At 37.2% G+C, this 19,814-nt stretch overlaps 1 protein-coding gene across 4 annotated transcripts in view; it reads right to left on the reverse strand.

Moving 5' to 3' along the window:
- MAP3K13 (mitogen-activated protein kinase kinase kinase 13) overlaps positions 1-19,814 on the reverse strand; it is a 159,133-nt gene that overhangs the window by 114,220 nt on the left and 25,099 nt on the right. Inside the window, exon 3 of one of the 4 annotated variants that reach the window (XM_025287153.3) lies at positions 1,249-1,326. The exons of 2 other annotated variants lie outside the window; for them this stretch is intronic. The gene's annotated coding sequence lies outside the window, so the exon portion shown is untranslated. Of the gene's footprint in view, positions 1-1,248; positions 1,327-10,249; positions 10,837-19,814 lie in introns of those variants that run through there. One more of the 4 variants, XM_006071077.4, reaches the window with a different exon arrangement.

The raw sequence follows: 19,814 nt of genomic DNA on the forward strand, positions 1-19,814 counted from the left end.
TACTTTGGTCACCTGATGCAAAGAACTGACTCACTGGAAAAGGCCCTGATGCTCGGAAAGATTGAAGGCAGGAGGAGAAGGGAACGACACAGGGTGGGATGGTTGGATGACATCACCGACTCGATGGACGTGAGTTTAAGCAAGCTCTGGGAGTTGGTGATGGACAGGGAAGCCTGGCATGCTGCAGTCCATGGGGTCATAAAGAGTCGGACATGACTGAGCGACTGAACTGAACTGAATCACTCATAATGCTGTATTAGTTAGTAAGGAGAATTAGGAAAAATATAAAATAGAGTCCTTGTCTTCCAATATCTTTTGTTTCCTAAATCTCATCCATGTCATCTGGGGGTTTCTTTATATAAAGGTCTTATTTCCCAGTGTTTCTAAAACAGCAAAGCCAGAGGCGTAGATAAGACATGCAGAGCAGCTCACAGGCAGCATGGAAAACTGCAGAAGGGGAGCATGAGTGAACTGGTTATGTATTGCAGCATAACACATGGTCCCAAACCAAGCAGCTTAAAACAACAAACCTTTATTATCTCACTTAGTTTCAGAAGGTCAGGAATCTGGGAGCAGCTTAGGTGGGTGGTTCCAGCTCAGGGTTTCTCAGGAAGTTTCGGTTAAATTGTTGACTGGGATGCAGTCATCTGAAAGCTTGCCTGGGGCTTGAGGAACTTAAGTTGACCCTTGAACAGCATGGGTTTGAACTGTGTGGGTCTACTTACGTGTGGCTTTTTAAAAAACTACACGTGGCTTTAAAAAATATTACAGTAATACGCAATCTGAGGTTGGTTGGATCTCTAGGCGTGAAACTGTAGCTATAAGTACAGAGGGCTGCCTGTAAATTAAGTTACAGGTGAATTTTTGAACCACCCTCTCTCCCACATTGTTCGAGGGTCAACTGTACTTCCAAGAGTGTTTATAGATGTTTGTAAGAGGCCTCAGTTCCTTAACAACAGGAATTTGAGAGTTTCCGTGACAAGGCAGATGGCTTCCCCCAAAGCAAGTTATCAAGAGCAAGCAAAAAGCTGCAGTGCTTTTTATGACCTAGCTCAGGGATTAACAAACTTTCTGAAAGGGCTAAATAATAACTATTTTAGGCTTACATGCCATAGGGTTTGTAACTGCTTACCTCAGTTGTTTCAGTGCAAAGACAGGTACATACAATGTAAACAAATGGGGATACTTGTTCCAATACAACTTGATTCATAAAAATAGGTGGCCGGCCCACCTCTATAGTTTGCTAACCTTTGACTTGGTCTCCAAATCTGCAAGCCCTCATTTTCCCTTTATTCATTCATTAGAAGCAAGTCATCAGGATCCAACCTACATTCAGAGGGAGAGGAATTAGGCTCTGTCTCTTAAAAGGAAGAATAAAAGAATTTCTGAACGTATCTTAAAACCAAAACAATGGGCTTAATGCACAGTAAGCAGAATATGGGTTAAATATTGCATTTGTTTCTTAGGTCTGCTGTAACAAATTATACATGTATCTCATGTGATTTCTTTAGAGTATTATGTGAACACTTTATCCTTGAAACTTTCAACTGGAAAAAGTTCTGGTAAAATTATTTTTTCCTTCACAGTTTCCCAAAGCAGCCATATAAACCACTTCGTTTTTCATGTTTGTTCCTATGGACCTTATTGTCTAATCATTTTCCAGATAAGTGATTATAAGGCAGCCTTTTTCAGTTTTTCAATTAGTAACTTTTTATGGTCTTTCTTTGATGGGTTCGTTTCCTGGTTTATGATCCCCTAGACATTTTAGGGTTAGAGTCAGACACGACTGAGTGACTTCACTTTCACTTTCCACTTTCATGCATTGGAAAAGGAAATGGCAACCCACTCCAGTGTTCTTGCCTGGAGAATCCCATGGACGGAGAAGCCTGGTGGGCTGCAGTCCATGGGGTCGCAGAGAGTCGGGCACGACTGAAGCGACTTAGCAGCAGCAGCAGACATTTTAGGGAACTTTAAAGAGGAAAACTTATAGTTTCCTAGACACTTGGCAGGCACTGTGGCCCCTACCCTATCTTATTAAATTATGAAAGTTTTTCAGGTCAATGGAAAGACAGTCTAGAGGTGGGGTTCAGTAGCTTTTAAAACTTCCATTCTGATTATAATAAAGGATCAGGCTGCTAGAAAGAGATCAAGTTTCTTTCAGCTCCCAGGTCCAGGTTAATAAGCAGTAGAGTTATATAAGCATCGTTCCACTTAACTCCCCATGATCCCTAGGTGCCTTCTGAGGTAAGGCTTACCTTTTTGTTTATACTGTTATTACACAGACTAAAAACTGGTTTTCAATTTCTAATGTGAAATTCTTCTGTCATCTATGATGTTATCCTATGTCCAAGCATTTGCCCAAGTATATATCTCCCTTGCCAGTTTTTTGATGAGGTGTGTCATAAAGTACTGCAAAGGGTGTGTTTACTTTGTGTTGTATTTATTGAGAAGCATAAAAAAGGTTGCTCTATACTTTGCAGGTGTTCCATCATTTCTTTGATGTCTGTGGAACAAGCTGTGCAAATTGTTGCTGCCAAGTTTGTATTGCAAATGTATTTTGAAATGAATTTTACCAGGATCCATCACACCATTTTACTATGGAAACACTGGTAAACATCTCACAACATGGCATTCAAGATTTAGTCCTTAAATTCTTGAGTAATGCTTGAAGTAGTATATTTTATTATCTCGTTATGATTATATTTGTTATTCTATGAGGAAGGCAGAGTGAGATATTATCACCTCACTTCCAGATGAGGAAGTTGAGACATGAACAGAGCTGATTAAATGAGATAGCACACAAGAAAAGTATCTGTGACAGTCTGGTATGTGTGTATACATGTGTATGTACATATACATGAATGTATACACACAAATATATATTTTATGTGTATATTTTTTTTTCCTGCAAAATGAGGGTCAGGGCAGTAATTTCTTTCTTTACAAGAATATATTTATTTACTACCAAAAACAATTTAATGTCATATCTAAAATTAAAGCTTCTTAACATCTAGTCACAGCTTCCATGGTGGCTCAGATGGTAAAGAATCCACCTGCAAAGCAGGAGGCCCATGTTTGATCCCTGCATTGGGAAGATTCCCTGGAAAAGGAAATGGCAACTCACTTCAGTATTCTTGCCTGGGAAATCCCATGGACAGAGGAGCCTGGTGGGCTGCATGCAGTCCATGGGGGTCTCAAAGAGTCAGAAATGACTGAACAACTAACACTTCAACGTCTAGTCATATACAGTCCTTCTACAGACAGAGCTCTGTTCTGATGTCATAGATAACATTTCCATATCTGGCTATGAGTTTTCTGCATTCAGGATAAATTAATATATATACTATAGTAGTCAATTTTTAAAATATAATTCAAAGACATTATAGGGCTACTTCTTTAAACTTTCATATATATATTTCTACTGACATCACAATATTATTTTGACTTCTTCCTAAGATCTCTTTCCCTTAATACAGCCTTTAGGTAAATTATGGTTTAATTAAAACTTCAGTTTGATTTCTTCTACTTTCTTTTTTGGTTCTTCTCCTAGTTCTTAGATGATAATCCACATTCCATAAAAATCAGTTCATGGGCAGAAACAACAGGAAGAGGAATGTGATTAGGACAGTGAACTATGAGTCAGAGACTAGGAATTCCATAGATAGGAGGGAAAAAACCTTCAAGCTGGGAACTGGGATTACTATAGGAGTTTAGACTCATTCATTGGAGAAGGCGATGGCACCCCACTCCAGTACTCTTGCCTGGAAAATCCCACGGACGGAGGAGCCTGGTAGGCTGTAGCCCATGGGGTCGCGAAGAGTCGGACACAACTGAGCGACTTCCCTTTCCCTTTCCCTGTCCCTTACCAACTCCTAAGCCTTTGAGAGAAGCAAGGGCTTAACAACTTGGAGTTTGCCAGACAATGAGTTAGCAGGGCAGAGCAGGCCAAACAATCATACAGGATCAGCAGCAGGCAGAATGCAAAATGCTTAGTACTCTCAGTCACTCTTTATTCCTCTTACTATAGTGAATTTCAGTCTAATGTGATACTAGCCCAAAATCCTACCAGTTGTAATAACTGTAACAGTTGGCTGGCTGACCAGTCGTTATGGGATGAGAAGTGATCACAGCTCTTTTGGCAGAAGGGTTTTCTTTACTATGTTGAAATGGATGAAATTACAGTGATTCACATCAAAGAGGGAGGAAAATGATCATTAACTTATTACAACTCTCAAAAATAGTATGTCTTGAGGAGAGGACCAAAGCAATCCTTCTTCAAGTCTATCCTATGCCATACTCACTACTGTATTTTAGTTCAATGCTCTAGATGAAAAAAGGCTTCTGTGGTCAAACACGCTGAGAAATCTGCATGACCTTCTTACTAGAAATGTTAATAAAAGTCCTGAGAAGTCTTGCAGTAAGAATATAAGCTCTTTTAATTTTATTCAATGTACTTTTATGATTAATGCTTTTAGTGTCCCGCTAAAGAAACCTTTGCATACTCCAAGGCTGCAAATATACTTTTCTTTGTTTTTCCTAGTTTTTGTTTCTGAGTTTTGTATTTAGATTTATGGTCCATATCTATCTAATTTTTATGTATAAAGTGAGAAAGATGTGGAGGATGTGAATCAAATCCACTTCAACCAGCAACATGTTTAGAAAGACTATCTTTTTCCCATTTAATTTACTTGCCACCTTGATAAAAAATCATATACATGTGACCGATTTCTGGATTGCCTGTTCTGTTCCACTGATATTATTCATCTATTCTTAGAGTAATACTTGATTAACTGTAACTTTTAAGTCTTGAATCACATATTATAAATCTCTCACCTTGTTGTTTTTTTTTTTTCAAGATTGTTTTAGCTCTTCTATATCCATTGCATTTCCAAATATATTTTAGAATCGGCTTGACAATGTCTACTAGAATTCTGATAGAGATTTCATTGACTCTATAGATCAATTTCAGGAGGATTGGCATTTCAACAGTTCTGAGTTCTATAATCCATGATCATGGTATGGTTTACCCTTGAACAACACAGGTTTGAACTGAGTGGATCCATTTATACTTGAGTTTTTTTTTTCAGTAGTAAATGCAATAGTACTACATGATCTGTGGTTGGTTGAATCTGCAGATTTGGAACTCAGAGGGATGAACTGTGTATGTGGAGGACTGACTATACATTACATGTAGATGTTCAACTGCTCAATGGTCATCAGCACTACTAATGCCTGCATTGTTCAAGGGTTAACTGTATATATATATATATATATATATATATATACACACACACACACACACACATATATATATACAGTCCTATATATATATATATACACACACATATATATATACAGTCCTATATATATATACACACACACACATATATATATACAGTCCTATATATATATATACACACACACATATATATATACAGTCCTATATATATATATACACACATACATATATATATACAGTCCTGTATATATACATATATATATATATACAGTCCTATATATATATATATAGGACTTTTAATTTTGATCTTCAGTTTTTCTCAGCAATGTTTTGTAGTTCTCAGTATAAATGTCTTGTGTTCTTTTAAATATTTATTTCTATGTGTTTGGTAATTTAATGGTGATATTTTCTTTTATTTTTCCATTGTTTTAGCTGTTCTAATTATTTCAAATACAGTTTTTATATTGATTATAACCTGTGGCCTAATTAAATTCTTTAATTAGTTGAAATCATTTTTTATAGCTTCTATAAGACTTCCCATGTATACAATCTTTCCGTGTGTGAATCATGATAGTTTTGCCTCCTTTCTGAAATTTGGCCTTTTATTTCTTTTCCTTGCCTTATCACAGTGGCCCTATACTAAGCATGTAATATACATCATCTCATTTAATCTTCATAACAACTCAATTTTACTCCTATTTTACAGATAAGAAAACCAAGGCCCAGAAATGTTCCATAATTTGCCCAATCAATATTGCACACCTATCAACTGATCTTCAAGAAGGTAATGGCAACCCACTCCAGTATGCTTACCTGGAGAATTCCACGGACAGAGGAACGTGGCAGGCTATGGTCCATGGGGTTGCAAAGAGTCAGACACGACAGAGAATAACACACACACACAAACACACATCAACAGATCTAGAGTTCAAACCTAGGCACTCTTACTCCAAACCTGTATTTATGACTACTTCTACCTACTTATGAGTAGCTTCTAAATTCGGAAAACTCAGAGGCACAAAAGCAAAAAATATTTTCAAATTAATAATAGAAAAACTCCTACTAAGGACAAATATATAAATAGTTCACACACACACAAAAGGCAGTTTCTTTTTTAACATGAAGATACTCAACCCTACCCAAAATGAGAGAAATGAAAATTAAAACAATGCTAAAATGGTATAGCCACTATGAAAACAGTATGGTGGTTTCTCAGAAAAATAGAATTGCCATATGATCCAGTAATCCCACTTTTGGGTTTATCTATAGATGGATAAACAAAATGTGATATCTACAACACAATGGAACGTTTGAACGTTATTCAGCCTTAAAAAGGAAGGAAATCTTGTCATTTGCTACAACATGGATGAACTTTGAACACTTTATGCTAAGTGAAACAAGCCTCACAAAAAAACAAAAAGTGTTACTATCTGTAAAACAGACAGTCAGAATTTGCTGTATGAGGCAGGGAACCCAAAGCTGATGCTCTGTGACAACCTAGAGGGGTGAGGTGGGGAGGGAGGTGGGAACAAGGTTCAGGAGGGAGGGGACATATGTATACCTTTGGCTGATTCATGTTGATCTATGGCAGAAACCATCACAACATTGCAATTACCTTCCAACTAAAAATTAAATTGAGAAAGACAAAAAACTCTATGATTCCACTTATATGAAGTATCTATGCTAGTCAGATTCACAGAAAGTAGAATGGTGGTTGTTAGGAAATGGGGGAGAGGAAAATGGAGAGTTGCCATTTAATAGGTAAAGAGTTTTGGTTTTACAAGATGAAAAAGTTCTAGAGATTTGTTTCATAACAATGTTAAAGTACTTAAAACTAATGATTTGTACACTTAAAAATGGTTACGATGATAAATGTTACATTTTTTAAAATCACAATTTAAAATTTTTAAATTGTTTTTAAAACTTTAACACAAATTTTATTATGAATTCTTAAAAAAAAAAAAACTATGCTGAAACCAGTTTTTAAGTTATCAGATTGGCAAAAATCTGAAAGTCTGATAACTCTCTTATATGTTTGTTGCTGGGGGAATACAAATAGAAACAATCCCTATGGAGTGCAATTAGGCAATAGCCATGACATCTTTTGATCTAGCGTTTCTACTCTGGTGAATTTAATCATTCAGATAAACTGTAAGAATATATAGGATGATACAGTCACAAGATTGTGAATTTCAGCATTGTTTACAAAAGAAAAATATTGGAAATAACCAAAATGCCCGTTACTGGATGATTGGTTTGTCGTTGTTGTTTAGTCGTTAAGTCATGTTTGACTCGTTGTGACTCTGTGGACTGTAGCCTGCCAGGCTCCTCTGTCCATGGGATTTTCTGGGCAAGAATATTGGTGTGCGCTGCCATTTCCTTTTCCAGGGGATCTTCCCAACCCAGGGATGGAACCCACATCTTCTGCATTGGCAGGCAGGTTCTTTACCACTGAGCCAGCAGACATCTATACAATGGAATACTATGCAGCTATTTTAAAATGAGAATGCTTATCATGTACTGATATGGAAAGAGGTTCAACATATAAGTGATAAAATTAACTGTATATATAATAGTATATGTAAAAAGGAGGAAAGTAGGAATCTATTTATAATTTTATAATTCCTTGATATATAAAGAAACTCTAGATATAGGAAAAGGATAATAATAAAATATAGTAATAGTAATAAAAATTATAATAGTGATTTGGGGGTCCTGAATGGGAACTGGATGGATAGGGGACTGGGGTGGGAAGATTTCAAAATAACTTTTTAATATGTTTTGGTCTTGGAACCATGTGAATATATCACCTATTCAAAAAATTCAATGAAAATTCCTGTGTGTGTGTGTGTGCGCTTAGTTGCTCAGTCATGTCTGACTTTGCCACTCCATGGACTGTAGCCCTCCAGGCTCCTCTGTCCATGGGATTCTCCAGCAAGAATACTGGAGTGGAGTTCCTATGCTTAAAAATAAATTTTAGTGGTACCAACTGATATTAAATTATTCATAAACAAATGTTTACCAAGTATATACTGTATGTCCAGGGGGCAGTATTTGGGGCACTGGCAATATAGCACTGAACAAGATGTAGTTCTTGCCCCTCATAGAACTTCCATTCTAGTGGGAAAGACTATATATTTTACTGATAAATTATTTAAGAAAAGTAAATCAGGATGAAGGAAAAAGCAGCAATGTAGCAGGAGTGAGGTGGTGCTGCCTCCGAGGAGGAGGTATCTGAGTAGAGACCTGAATGGAAGGAAGGCAGAAATTCTGCAGGGGAGTTTTCCTGGCAGGGCAGCACACGCCCTGGGGCAGGAACATGCTTGATGTATTCTAGAAATAGCAAGACATTTATGTAGCTGGAGCAAACTTTGTGAAGTGAATGAAGTAGGCAATGATGTTCAACAGGTGGTCAGAAAGCAGATCATCCAGGCTTCATGGGGCATGTGCAATGGTCTGGGTGTGAGAGACAGCTACTGGATATTTTTAAAAAAAAACCTGACAGTATCTTGGTTAAGATTAAGCCTGGGCACACCTGTGTGTTCTTCCAGGTGGTTAAAGGACCGAAATACTTCAAATACGGTTAGTAAACAGCTGCTTCTCTGGTAATAGTGTCACCTGCCATACTGGCTTCTCTTCCAGGACACCCAACCCCCGCCCCTCCTCCATGAACTGATAACTAAATAAGTAACCCGGCCTAGCAATAGCTACTGAGTTGGCAAAGTTTTAATCAGCTCAGGAACCTAGAATCATTGCAGTTCAGCCGTCTACAGGATGAACCAAAGTCTCAGTTTATTACAGTCCTAGACCCTGCCTAGGACAGGGTCTTGAGCTTCTATCCCACCAAGGGCCAGCTGGGGCCCAGTACTGCCACGTGGGCTGTCACTCAAGTCCAGCAGGAATAAGAGGCAGACTAGAAAAATAAACTGAACGTCCCTGAGGTCTGAGGCGAAGCCAGAGCAAAGGGGAAACCCAGAGTACTTCCGTATAAACAATCAGTACTTCCTGAATGATCTGAAAGGCTACTGGCCCACAGCCAGCCTTTATAACTTTTATATAATATATTAACTGCATCAAAATTCATTTCTCTGTTCAAAGTTATACCATTTTCCAGTACCAAGATTTTTTTTTTTCCAGATATATCGTGGCAAAAGGGAAGTAGAAAATAACAACCTCTCTAGTACCAAATGCAACCTTAACACTCTCGTAGCTGCACTCAATAGAGTCAATGTTTGTATAACAATGCGTACTTCCTGGAATCCCAGTACCAAAGCAGAACTACAACAGCTGAACTGCAACAATTTTAACTTCAAATATGAAATTTATTTTACATAGGACAGTATGGGGAATTTAGTCTGGAAAATTAGTACATATGTCAAAGTCTTAAAAAACATATTTCTCCAAAGTTGCAAGAAATTTCTAAGGCTGCTTGCCATTTCCATCCATTTCACAAAGTTCCTCCTCTTTGAAAATACACTCTGTTGCTCTTAAATTTAGGATCCCAATATCTGATTAAATCATGTTAGTTCTACTTAGTTCTCATTCATTTGGTATCTTTGAACATCAAAAGCTCCAGTTTAATTACCTGAGAGACTACTAAATATTTGCTAACATAATCTTGTAACAAGAGCCTAAACTAAAGAGACAGCAACCATTAAGAACATCAGGGAGAAATTTCAGCACTACTTGGAAATAATCAATCTTTGGGCACCAGATATATAGTCCATCACTTTTACTTTCTGACCATAAGCACCTTTACTCAATCAAAGACAAGACATTAAAAGTCATTTCATGCAAGCAGGAGGACCTGTGTTAGCAGAACACTTGCTGAAAGACTTTAGGACTTCCCTTTTCTTAAAAAAAAAAAAAAAAAAACTATTGTGAAATGCTGAAACTTTCTTGCAAGTAGGTCTAGTATACAAGATTCAGTACCTTAATTTAATCTTAGAAATTTTTTCCACCATGCTTTCATATTCAAATATCAAAATATTAAAAAAAAAAAATACTTACACTGCAGCAACCTGAAGTCGGATCAGACAGCATGAAACTACCAGCAGCTGCCTGCTTCCTCACAAACTAAACTTTGTTCCCTTCCTGGCTGGTTCTGGATCAGGTTCACTGATACACATTTACCATGGCCTTGGAAGCTACCACCCAACAAGGTGGGAGGGTTTGTTCATTAAACTTCTGCTTGATAACCACCTACCAGCAACTTCTCAGAGGTTTACCTGGACATGTTTAAAGAGGCAAATTTATGGAAGATTACAGAGAAAGTCTGAAGAGTCTCCTAATCTCTGATGGCTGGGTTTTGGTTTCAGAGGGAATTTCCCTGTGTTCCTAGAAAAACCGAACCAACCAACCAACACAATAATCCTCTGGGATTCAAAAATCTTGCTTCATAAAAGTTCTCCCACCTCCTCAGAGTGCATACATTGTATAATCATGGCAGAAAGAGGCCAGAAAGTTGCTTTTCTATTATAGTTCCCCTTCACCTCCATTCGCCCCAGCTCTTTCACTAGTTGGGAAACAACGCAGAGTTCTTATTAAACGTAGTGCTTTCTGACATTGAAACCACTCGCTGATCTAATGTAAAGTGAGAACTTAAGACCCCCCCCCCGCCCCCCGCTCCTGCCAAATTCTGCTCTTCACAAGATAAAATATTATGCTGCATCATCCCTTTCCAGATCCCTAAGCTTCTTTCCCTCTGAGCTACTATATTTCTATACTTTGTAGCATTAGCCTTTGGAGCAAAAGCCATTTACTATGTATTTAACTACACTAATCACTTTATAAACATTATCTTATTCTCTCCTAAGCAATATATTTGGAATCATCTTCAATTCTTCTTAGTCTGATTCTTGTACCTAATTTGGCCCCTTCACTATCTTGGTGATCCTCTGCAATAGGCACTGTGGCAGGCAGAATAATGACCTCCTCCACAGATGTTCATTCCCTAATCACTGGAATCTGTTACCTTACACAGCCAAGGGACTCTGTAGATGCAGTTAAGGTTAAGAGACAGGGAGATTATCTGGATATGTCCAATTTTTCCCAGCTTTGGTAAGAGAGAGGCAATGTGAGGGCTTGACTTGCTCTTGCTGGCTTTGAAGAAGGAGGAAGGGGGCTGATAGAAGCTGGAAAAGGCCAGAGGAAACACATTCCTCCCTAGAGCCTCTGGAAAGGGACATGGCCTGAAAAAACTTTGGTTTTAGCCTCACGAGACCCACATTGGATTTTTGACTTACAGAACTGTTAGATAATAAATTTGTGTTGTTTTAAGCCACTAAGCCTGTGACCACTTTTTATGGCAGCAATAGAAATACAGGTACTTTAATTTCAAAATGTCTTTTTGAAAACATAATCCCCAAACTGATAGAATATGCCAAATGAAGTCTGATGAAGAAAAAAAAAATACTTAAAACTTTGTTTTTAAAAATCTGACAAACTTGGTAGCTTTTTTTTTTTTCTTTATAACTTTTTATTTTGTATTGAGGTATAGCCAATTAACAATGTTGTGATAGCTTCAGGTGAACAGTGAAGGGACTCAGCCATACATATACATGTGTCCATTCTCCCCCAAACTCCCCTTCCATCCAGGCTGCCATATAACACTGAGCAGAGTTCCATGTGCTATACAATACGTCTTTGTTGTTTATCCATTTTAAATATAGCAGTGTGTACAGGTCCATCCCAAACTCCATAAGTATCCATTCACCCCATCCTCCCCATCCTTCTAATACTAAGGTAATTTTGAATCATGCCTCTGTACTCTGTCATCAGAAATATCTTTTTAACCCTAACTGCACTGGCTTCATCTCCATGTATTTACCAAGTTATCAGTAAATAAACACTGAGTAATCAAGATCAAGAACAGAATTCTGAAACAGAGAACAGAGTCCTGTTATTAGAGATCTTCAATTTGACCTTGGTCCATAAATCAATACTCTTTGGGTACACAAGTCTGATCAGCTATAAAAACACTTACTTTCATGTAGCCTATACTGTTTTTAACTTCTCAAGCATATCAGAAGGATAAAATCAATGCCTTAATAAATAAAGGTGTGTCTACAGCATACCAATCCACTAGAACGCTTCTGGAAATGGAGATGCGGTTAGTTCGATGTCAGCAGTTGTTCTGTTTTTCAGTGCTGTCTCAGTGATTATCATTTTCTTGTATAAGAGTTTACAAACTATCAATTAATTATTCTTTCCAGAAGTCTACTTGAAATTAAAAGGAAGTTTTCCCAATTGTAGGAAGTGAAAACAATCTCTGTCTCAAAGACATAGTGGAGGGAGGAGATGGGGGCCACTATGAAAGAAGGCTGGGGTGAGGACTGTGTGCCCTTCTAAGAGTATAAAACCCAGACTCGTCAGAGCAGTAGTGATTGTTGGAAAGTAGTGTGAAACTAGGGTTGAGACATATGATGTAAAGTCTTGAAAAGGGAACTAGGATTTAAATGTAATATATTAGAAAATAGGTAAAATTGAAATATTTTAAAGAAGGAAAATAAAATTATGAGTACATTAATAATCAAATTGAAAAATGGGCAAAGTTATATGAACAGTTCACAAAAGAAGAAATATAAATGGCTCTGAAATATATAGAAAGACTCTCTACCTCATTCATTAAAAGAGAAATACAGTTCAAAATACAATGACATCTTAACCTATCAAATTGGCAAAATTCAAAGTCACATAAGGCACAGTGTTGGTGAAGTTATGGGTAAATAATGGAGGATAAATTGGTAAAACCACTGAAAAGCAAATTTGCAATCATATCCCCTCTGACCCAGCAATAACTAAAAAATACATATATAAAATGATAACGTGTCCATAAATATTCATTGCAGTATTGTTTGCAAAAGTTAAAGACGTCAATGAGAAGGGAACTGGTAAATTATAGCGCAGATACCCAGTGGAATAAGAAAACAAGGCATATTTATGTTGCTGATAAAGAATGATCAAGTTGTATTAAGTTTAAAAAGGTACAGTACAGAGCACTATATGTAGAATGCAACTATTTGCGTGTGTGTCTTTGACAGAGAGAGACAGACAGAATACACTGAAAATCTCTCTGGAAGAACATCCAAGAATCCAAAAACAGTGGGTTCTCTCTAGGGAAGGGACTGGTAGCTATGGTTCAAAGGTGGGAAGGAGACTTATGCATCCTTTTGCCCTTTCTGAATTTTTACCCAAGCTGATGTTACCTACTTAAAAATACAGATATGCTAAGTGGCAATATGGCATCCTGGAATAGAAAAGGTAGAGTGGTAAAAAATCTGGCAAAAAACAAATAAAGTCTGGATTTTACTTATAGTCACGTACCACTGTTAATTTCTTAATTTTGACAAATGAGCCATGGTTACATAAGATGTTACCATCTGAGAAACTAGGTGAAGGTACTATCTTTGCAACTTTTCTGTAAATCTAAAACTATTCCCTAAATAAAAAGTTTATTAAAACAAGAAACATTTAACAAGTTAATAGGGCAGCTACGGTGGAAACGGCTTGGAGAGAGGACAGATTAGAATCAAAGAGGCCAGATGAGAAACTGTGGGAGTAATCCTGGCATGAGGTGATGAAGGCCTGCCTGAGGGTAAAAGTCATGAAAACACAATGAAAAGAACTAACATAGATATAACATATTTCAGAAGAAAAAAATCAGATATTTGCAGTAGTGGAGAGAGATAAGAATAATGAAACTAGGGACAAAAGATGAAAATTGGAAAAGGAAGCTGGTTTGAAGGGGAATGAGATGCATTTAATTAATTCATTCAGCAAATATTTGTTGGTACTTACTACGCCAGGCACTATGCAAGGCACTGGGGATGTGAGAGTGACTCTAAATATTTTAGTTCGATTGTCCAAAAGGCCTCTGAATATCAGAGGATTAGAGTTCAGGGGAGAGGACAGACTGGGATAGCTGAGAGAGGTGATACAGAGTGAGGAAGGAGGGGCCAAAGGGGAGCCGCAGAACAGAAACACAACTAGGGGAAGAGCATAGCAGCAAAGAAGACAGGGAAGGAATGGGCAGAGGCTTTTGAGAACAAGCATGGTGAGGTAACTTCTGGGAAACGAAGATAAAAGATCAAAGAAGTATTCCATCAAATGCACTGTACAAGAAATGAGGATATACAAAAGACCACAACACGACGGGTTAAAGAGAGAGAACTGATGGCAAAGGAGGTCACTCAGGAGACCTTTTCACTTTCAGTGAAGCCTAAATGGAACCCAGATCACAAAAATCGAAGTTTTCTTAGAAGAGAGCAATTCTGAGTCAAAGGCCTTCAAGAAATGGGATTCCATTTATTATCATGCTTCTCAAACTGGGTATACGAAGCTACGGCATAGATTGTTTTGTAGAATCAGCTTCATTGGAGGAAAATATACAAACAGGAGAGAAGAATGTAAAGTCTGCATATGTTTCTAAAATTCAAACAGTTCCTAAAATTTCAAGCATGGGAGTCACCTTCTTACTTTTAGGGCTACAAATTCACTCTCCACTTCCATAAAGGGGTACTTGGGCAGAAATTTGACAAGCACCAATATAATGGTCAGCTATCCTGAAATGTGGTCTTGCTACTAAAACTCAAGATAACCATAATTTTAAAAATAACTCAGTGAACTATGGCCCCACATGGCAAATTACAATAAACATTTCACATTCAAAGAAGAGAAATAATGAACAAAATATTGGATTTATTATATTTGCCATTATTTGATATTTCTATTCATGTAACATATATTATCTATCTTTTATGTTTATAGTAAGCTTGGCTACATTCTAAGAAGGAAGTCACATTGTCAACTATACTCAGATGCTTTATCAATGCTATTTGAGAATGATGAATATATACTAAGTACCAACCAATACCATATACATATATATGTGTGTAAATATATACAGACATATATACATAGGGTAAATATGTATGTATGTGTGGTATATGTGCATATACACATGCATAAATGTATATATATAAGCATACACATACAAACATATACTGTAAACATAGATGTTAATGCAAGAATTGGTGACTATGCTTCAAATTCTAATTTATAACAAAAGAGCTGAAATCTTGGCTGATGTGTGGTGCATGGTCTATTGGTAAAATGCGAGTGTAGTTTTCATATGTAATTTGCTGCCAAGTAAATTAACATACTACTTTGGCATTGAAGTGAAGTGAAGTTGTTAAGTCGTGTCCGACTCTTTGCGACCCCATGGACTGTAGCCTACCGGGCTCCTCCATCCATGGGATTTTCCAGGCAAGACTACTGGAGTGGGGTGCCAGTTCCTTCTCCAGAGGATCTTCCCGACCCAGGGATCGAACCCGGGTCACCTGCATTGTAGGCAGACGCTTTAAATATATATTTGAAAGCTTTGCTCTGATATTTTCCATCTAATTTTGAACAGCCTTGGTCCACAAACCACAAGGCAATACTTCTACCAAGTAAAGATTTCTTTTAAATCTTTTGTGTGAGAAAACCATTAGAGCAGTAACAGTGTAGGTGATATACAGACACTTCTTGAAAATGTCATGGCAAACTATGTAGGATTAGTAATTTAAAAAAAATCAACTATCTAGTCTAATGTCATCTGAAGGAAGAAATTAATATCAACATCATTTACTACCCTACTGTAATTCTGATACTTAGGGATTTTTTACTATTTGAAAGAAAATCAATTTTAAGAATAGTTAAACCAGCTTCTTTTCTAAATGTTTGAATCTCTAAACTATAGGGTTAGCCAAAAAGTTCGTTTGGGTTTTTGTAAGATGGTACTGAAAAGCCTGAACAAACTTTTTGGCCAACCCAATACAAGTTACCAACATAGCAAATAGCTTTCACTACTCCACCTTTTGTCTGAAAGTACCTCTTGAGGCTAAGAAACAAAAAGTTAATGTAGCACTGAACCTGAAAGACAAAATTACAGCTTCACACGTATTTCATTCAGCCTGGACTGTTAGCTTTCACAGTTAATTACAAATTAAAGAGGCATGTTGTCACTTCTTAACATCATCTACTTCCTATAACTCTCTGCTGTCACTTCTTAAAAAAATGCTGACAGTCTCATGTTTTGAGAAAGGAAATCTGAATTGATATCCTAGGGAATAATACATTATTTTGTATTCCTACTTGATCTTAATTATCATGAGAGTGGTATAATTCTCAGTGATTCCCTTTCTGTCCTAAATATATATTCAAGGAATGAGAATTGATACAAGCACACTGGATATCAGTTAAATGGAATTACTACTGTCACCAAGCAATGTGTTATGATCTAGAAAAGATGAAGAAGCATGTTCCTACAACCAGCAATTTAACTCCCAGGTACACACCTCAACCCAGCTTCCTAACTGCTGTTCCATGGCACCCTGGTGGGCAACAAATGGAGGGTGCCCAGGGGTGGATCTCAAAGGGGTGCCCAGATATGGATCTCCTCAACCCTTCAGCCAAGAAGAAGCCCCCAGGCCAGAGACACAGCTTCATTCCTGCAATGGAAAGCTTTGTACAAATATTATGTACAATTTTCCATGTGTGCTATGGCATGAAAAGGGTTGGGAAACACTGAGAAGTTCTTACATGTATGTGGCAGATGTATATTTAGGAATATGTATACATATAGGAGCAATGTTCATAATGACTAAAAATGGGACTATCTCATATGTTCATCGGAGAAGGCAATGGCAACCCACTCCAGTACTCTTGCCTGGAAAATCCCACGGACAGAGGAGCCTGGTAGGCTGCAGTCCATGGGGTCGCTAAGGGCACGACTGAGTGACTTTACTTTCACTTTTCACTTTCATGCATTGGAGAAGGAAATGGCAACCCACTCCAGTATTCTTGCCTGGAGAATCCCAGGGACAGAGGAGCCTGGTGGGCTGCCGTCTATGGGGTCACACAGAGTCGGACACGACTGAAGTGACTTAGCAGTAGCAGCATATGTTCATCAATCAACTCCTCTGCCAATAAATTCTGGAATACTCATACGATGCAAAGTTATACAGCAGTGAAAACTAATGAACAACAACTATACACATTGACATGGATAGATCTAAGATTGTAACACTGAACAGAAAAAAAGTTAAGTCCCAGAAAAATACATACAATATAATTCTATTTTTATAAAACTCAAGAACAAATAAAACTAATAAACAGTTTAAGGATACACAGATATGTGATAAAACCATTGAAAAAGGACAAGAAAATTATTAACACAAAATTCTCTGGAAGGACACTGTGCTTCTATTGCAAGGGCACAGTTTCCACCCCTGGTTGGGGAACTGAGATTCCACAAGTTGCAGATTACGGCCAAAAAAAAAAAAAGAAAAAAAAATCAGAACGTTGGTTACCTCTGAGGGAGGATGAAAAGCTTGGGATCACAGAGGAGTGCACAGGAGATATTAGAGAATAATGGTCATATTGCGTTTGTAAAACTGGGTGGTAGGGACACATATGTTCCATATATAGTTATTCCATAAGCATTACAGATATTTTATAAATATTTTATATCTACTCAGGGTTTAATAAACATCTTTTATAAAAGCCCTACTTTGTTCAGCAGTGGATAGCACATCAGCTGTGATCTCTGCAACAGTATGAGGTGCATGGAACAGGAGGGACAGAAAGCATCAAACTAGACAAAACACCACAGGTCAGACACTGAACCTTTCCCTACAAATGCATACACAGTTTGCAACAGGAAAAATTTGTAAGCTATACAATAACAAAAAGTTAAGACTAAATTCAATATGCTATCATTATGCAAATGTTAACATTAAATAAAACACAGATTTAAAGAATCAGGACTGAATAAACTGCCAGCCTATGGATGAATAACTCTTCGTGCTATTTTCTAAACAGTCCACATTTCATTGTGTATTTAGGCCACACAAAAGACATTTATGGACTGACAATACTTTAATTCATCATGTACATCCAGCCATGTTTGCTTAGTCAAATGCCTGTTTCTCAGTGTCACTTAAGGGCAGGTTATTAAGCCTCAAGAGCAAGAACTAGATCTGTTTCATCTGATATAACTATCAAAGAAAACGCAATGACAACAGTATAAGAATTCCTGCCTCTACTCTGTCTTTTTGTGTTTTAAGAGCTAGACACTGGGAAGCTATTTTCCTAAGCACTGGATATTTTGCCAATGCAGAAGAGCTATAATAGACCACAGAGATATAAACTTAACTTCCAAGTTAATTAAATTTATTATTTTTGATTTGGAATATAAAGGAAACCCAGGTTGAGCTCTCCTTTCAATATTTAAAAAAGAAAAGAGAGAGCTACTTAAAAGCAAATAGGTTAATGTTTACACGAAGGCTTTTTTTTTTCTCCTTTGCTGTTTTTCTTTCTTTAAAATTTGAATAGGTGAGTGACCTTGCTGGAATTCCCCTGTCAGTTCTGGAGTATCTATCTGGAAATTGCAAACAGAAACTACTTTCACGTGACACATTATAATGGCATGCCAAGTGGTGTCTGTCTCTGTACCTTGAACTCAGATTTTTATTGCTGATGAATCAATAAACTTTACACAAAATGAAATGCTTTTTTTCCCTTGGACCTTTTAAGAAAAGATCAAATTTAATTGTATTTGACAGTATATATTTATAGGGTCAATTAGACACAGAAAAACTTCACATATTCACCCAATTCAAGAAATTCACCCTGTATAGCGCCAAGCTATCAAAGTCCAGTTTTTAAGTATGTCAATATATAATGCTGAAGTGAGAATCTTAGTCCACACATTTAATTCCTGTTACATTAGCATAACTATCTGCATAATAATAAAGCATGTATTGTTTCTGCTTTATTTCAGATTTTCTAAAATACCTGTTTTCACTGAGAGGAAGTTATTTCAGATTTACTGTGAAAAGGCTTATGGCAAAGCTGTCCTTTCAAGTGTGAGGCAGTCCTGAAACCAACCCTGAACCACAGAAAATCAATGCAGAGTATAAGCAATAGTGGGAATTACGTGGAATAGAAACGAAATATCTCCCTAGTCTAGGCCACACCCCTAGTTTCACCCTTGGCACTTCTCTCCCTAATTTTCAGAAGGTGAAAGCACGATAAGTATGCTCTGGAATTTGAGCCCAGTCATCTACCTTGCTCTCAAGTGCTGTGCCACAGCACAGGAAAAAAAAAATCAAACATTTCATAATCTCAGTTTCGACAGAATATATTCGTATTTCAGACATTGAGATGAATTGGTACACAAGAGTGAATGGGGAAAGAGTATCAGGGCAAGTTCAGCAAATGGAGGGCTGCTCCTTGATATTTTTCCTAGAATATCTCAGCACTATTTTATAATAGTGGCTGGAATGGCTTCAGTACTATCTAAAGAATATAAAATATTTTTTAAAGAAAAATTTTAAACCATTAGCATGACATCACAATAATTACAGTTCACTATGTTCCCAGTCCCTACAGCCTCCAATTTGGGAAGGCACAGTAAATGGGATAATAATTTCATGTACAACTGCAACCTGATTTTTGAAATGAAGCTGGAATAAAAGTGTACAGGCTGGAGGCAGGGAGGAAGGAAAAACTAGATAATCAAATTGCTTTC

Source organism: Bubalus bubalis, chromosome 1, assembly GCF_019923935.1.
Source record: "Bubalus bubalis isolate 160015118507 breed Murrah chromosome 1, NDDB_SH_1, whole genome shotgun sequence".
Taxonomy (NCBI): Eukaryota; Metazoa; Chordata; class Mammalia; order Artiodactyla; family Bovidae; genus Bubalus; species Bubalus bubalis.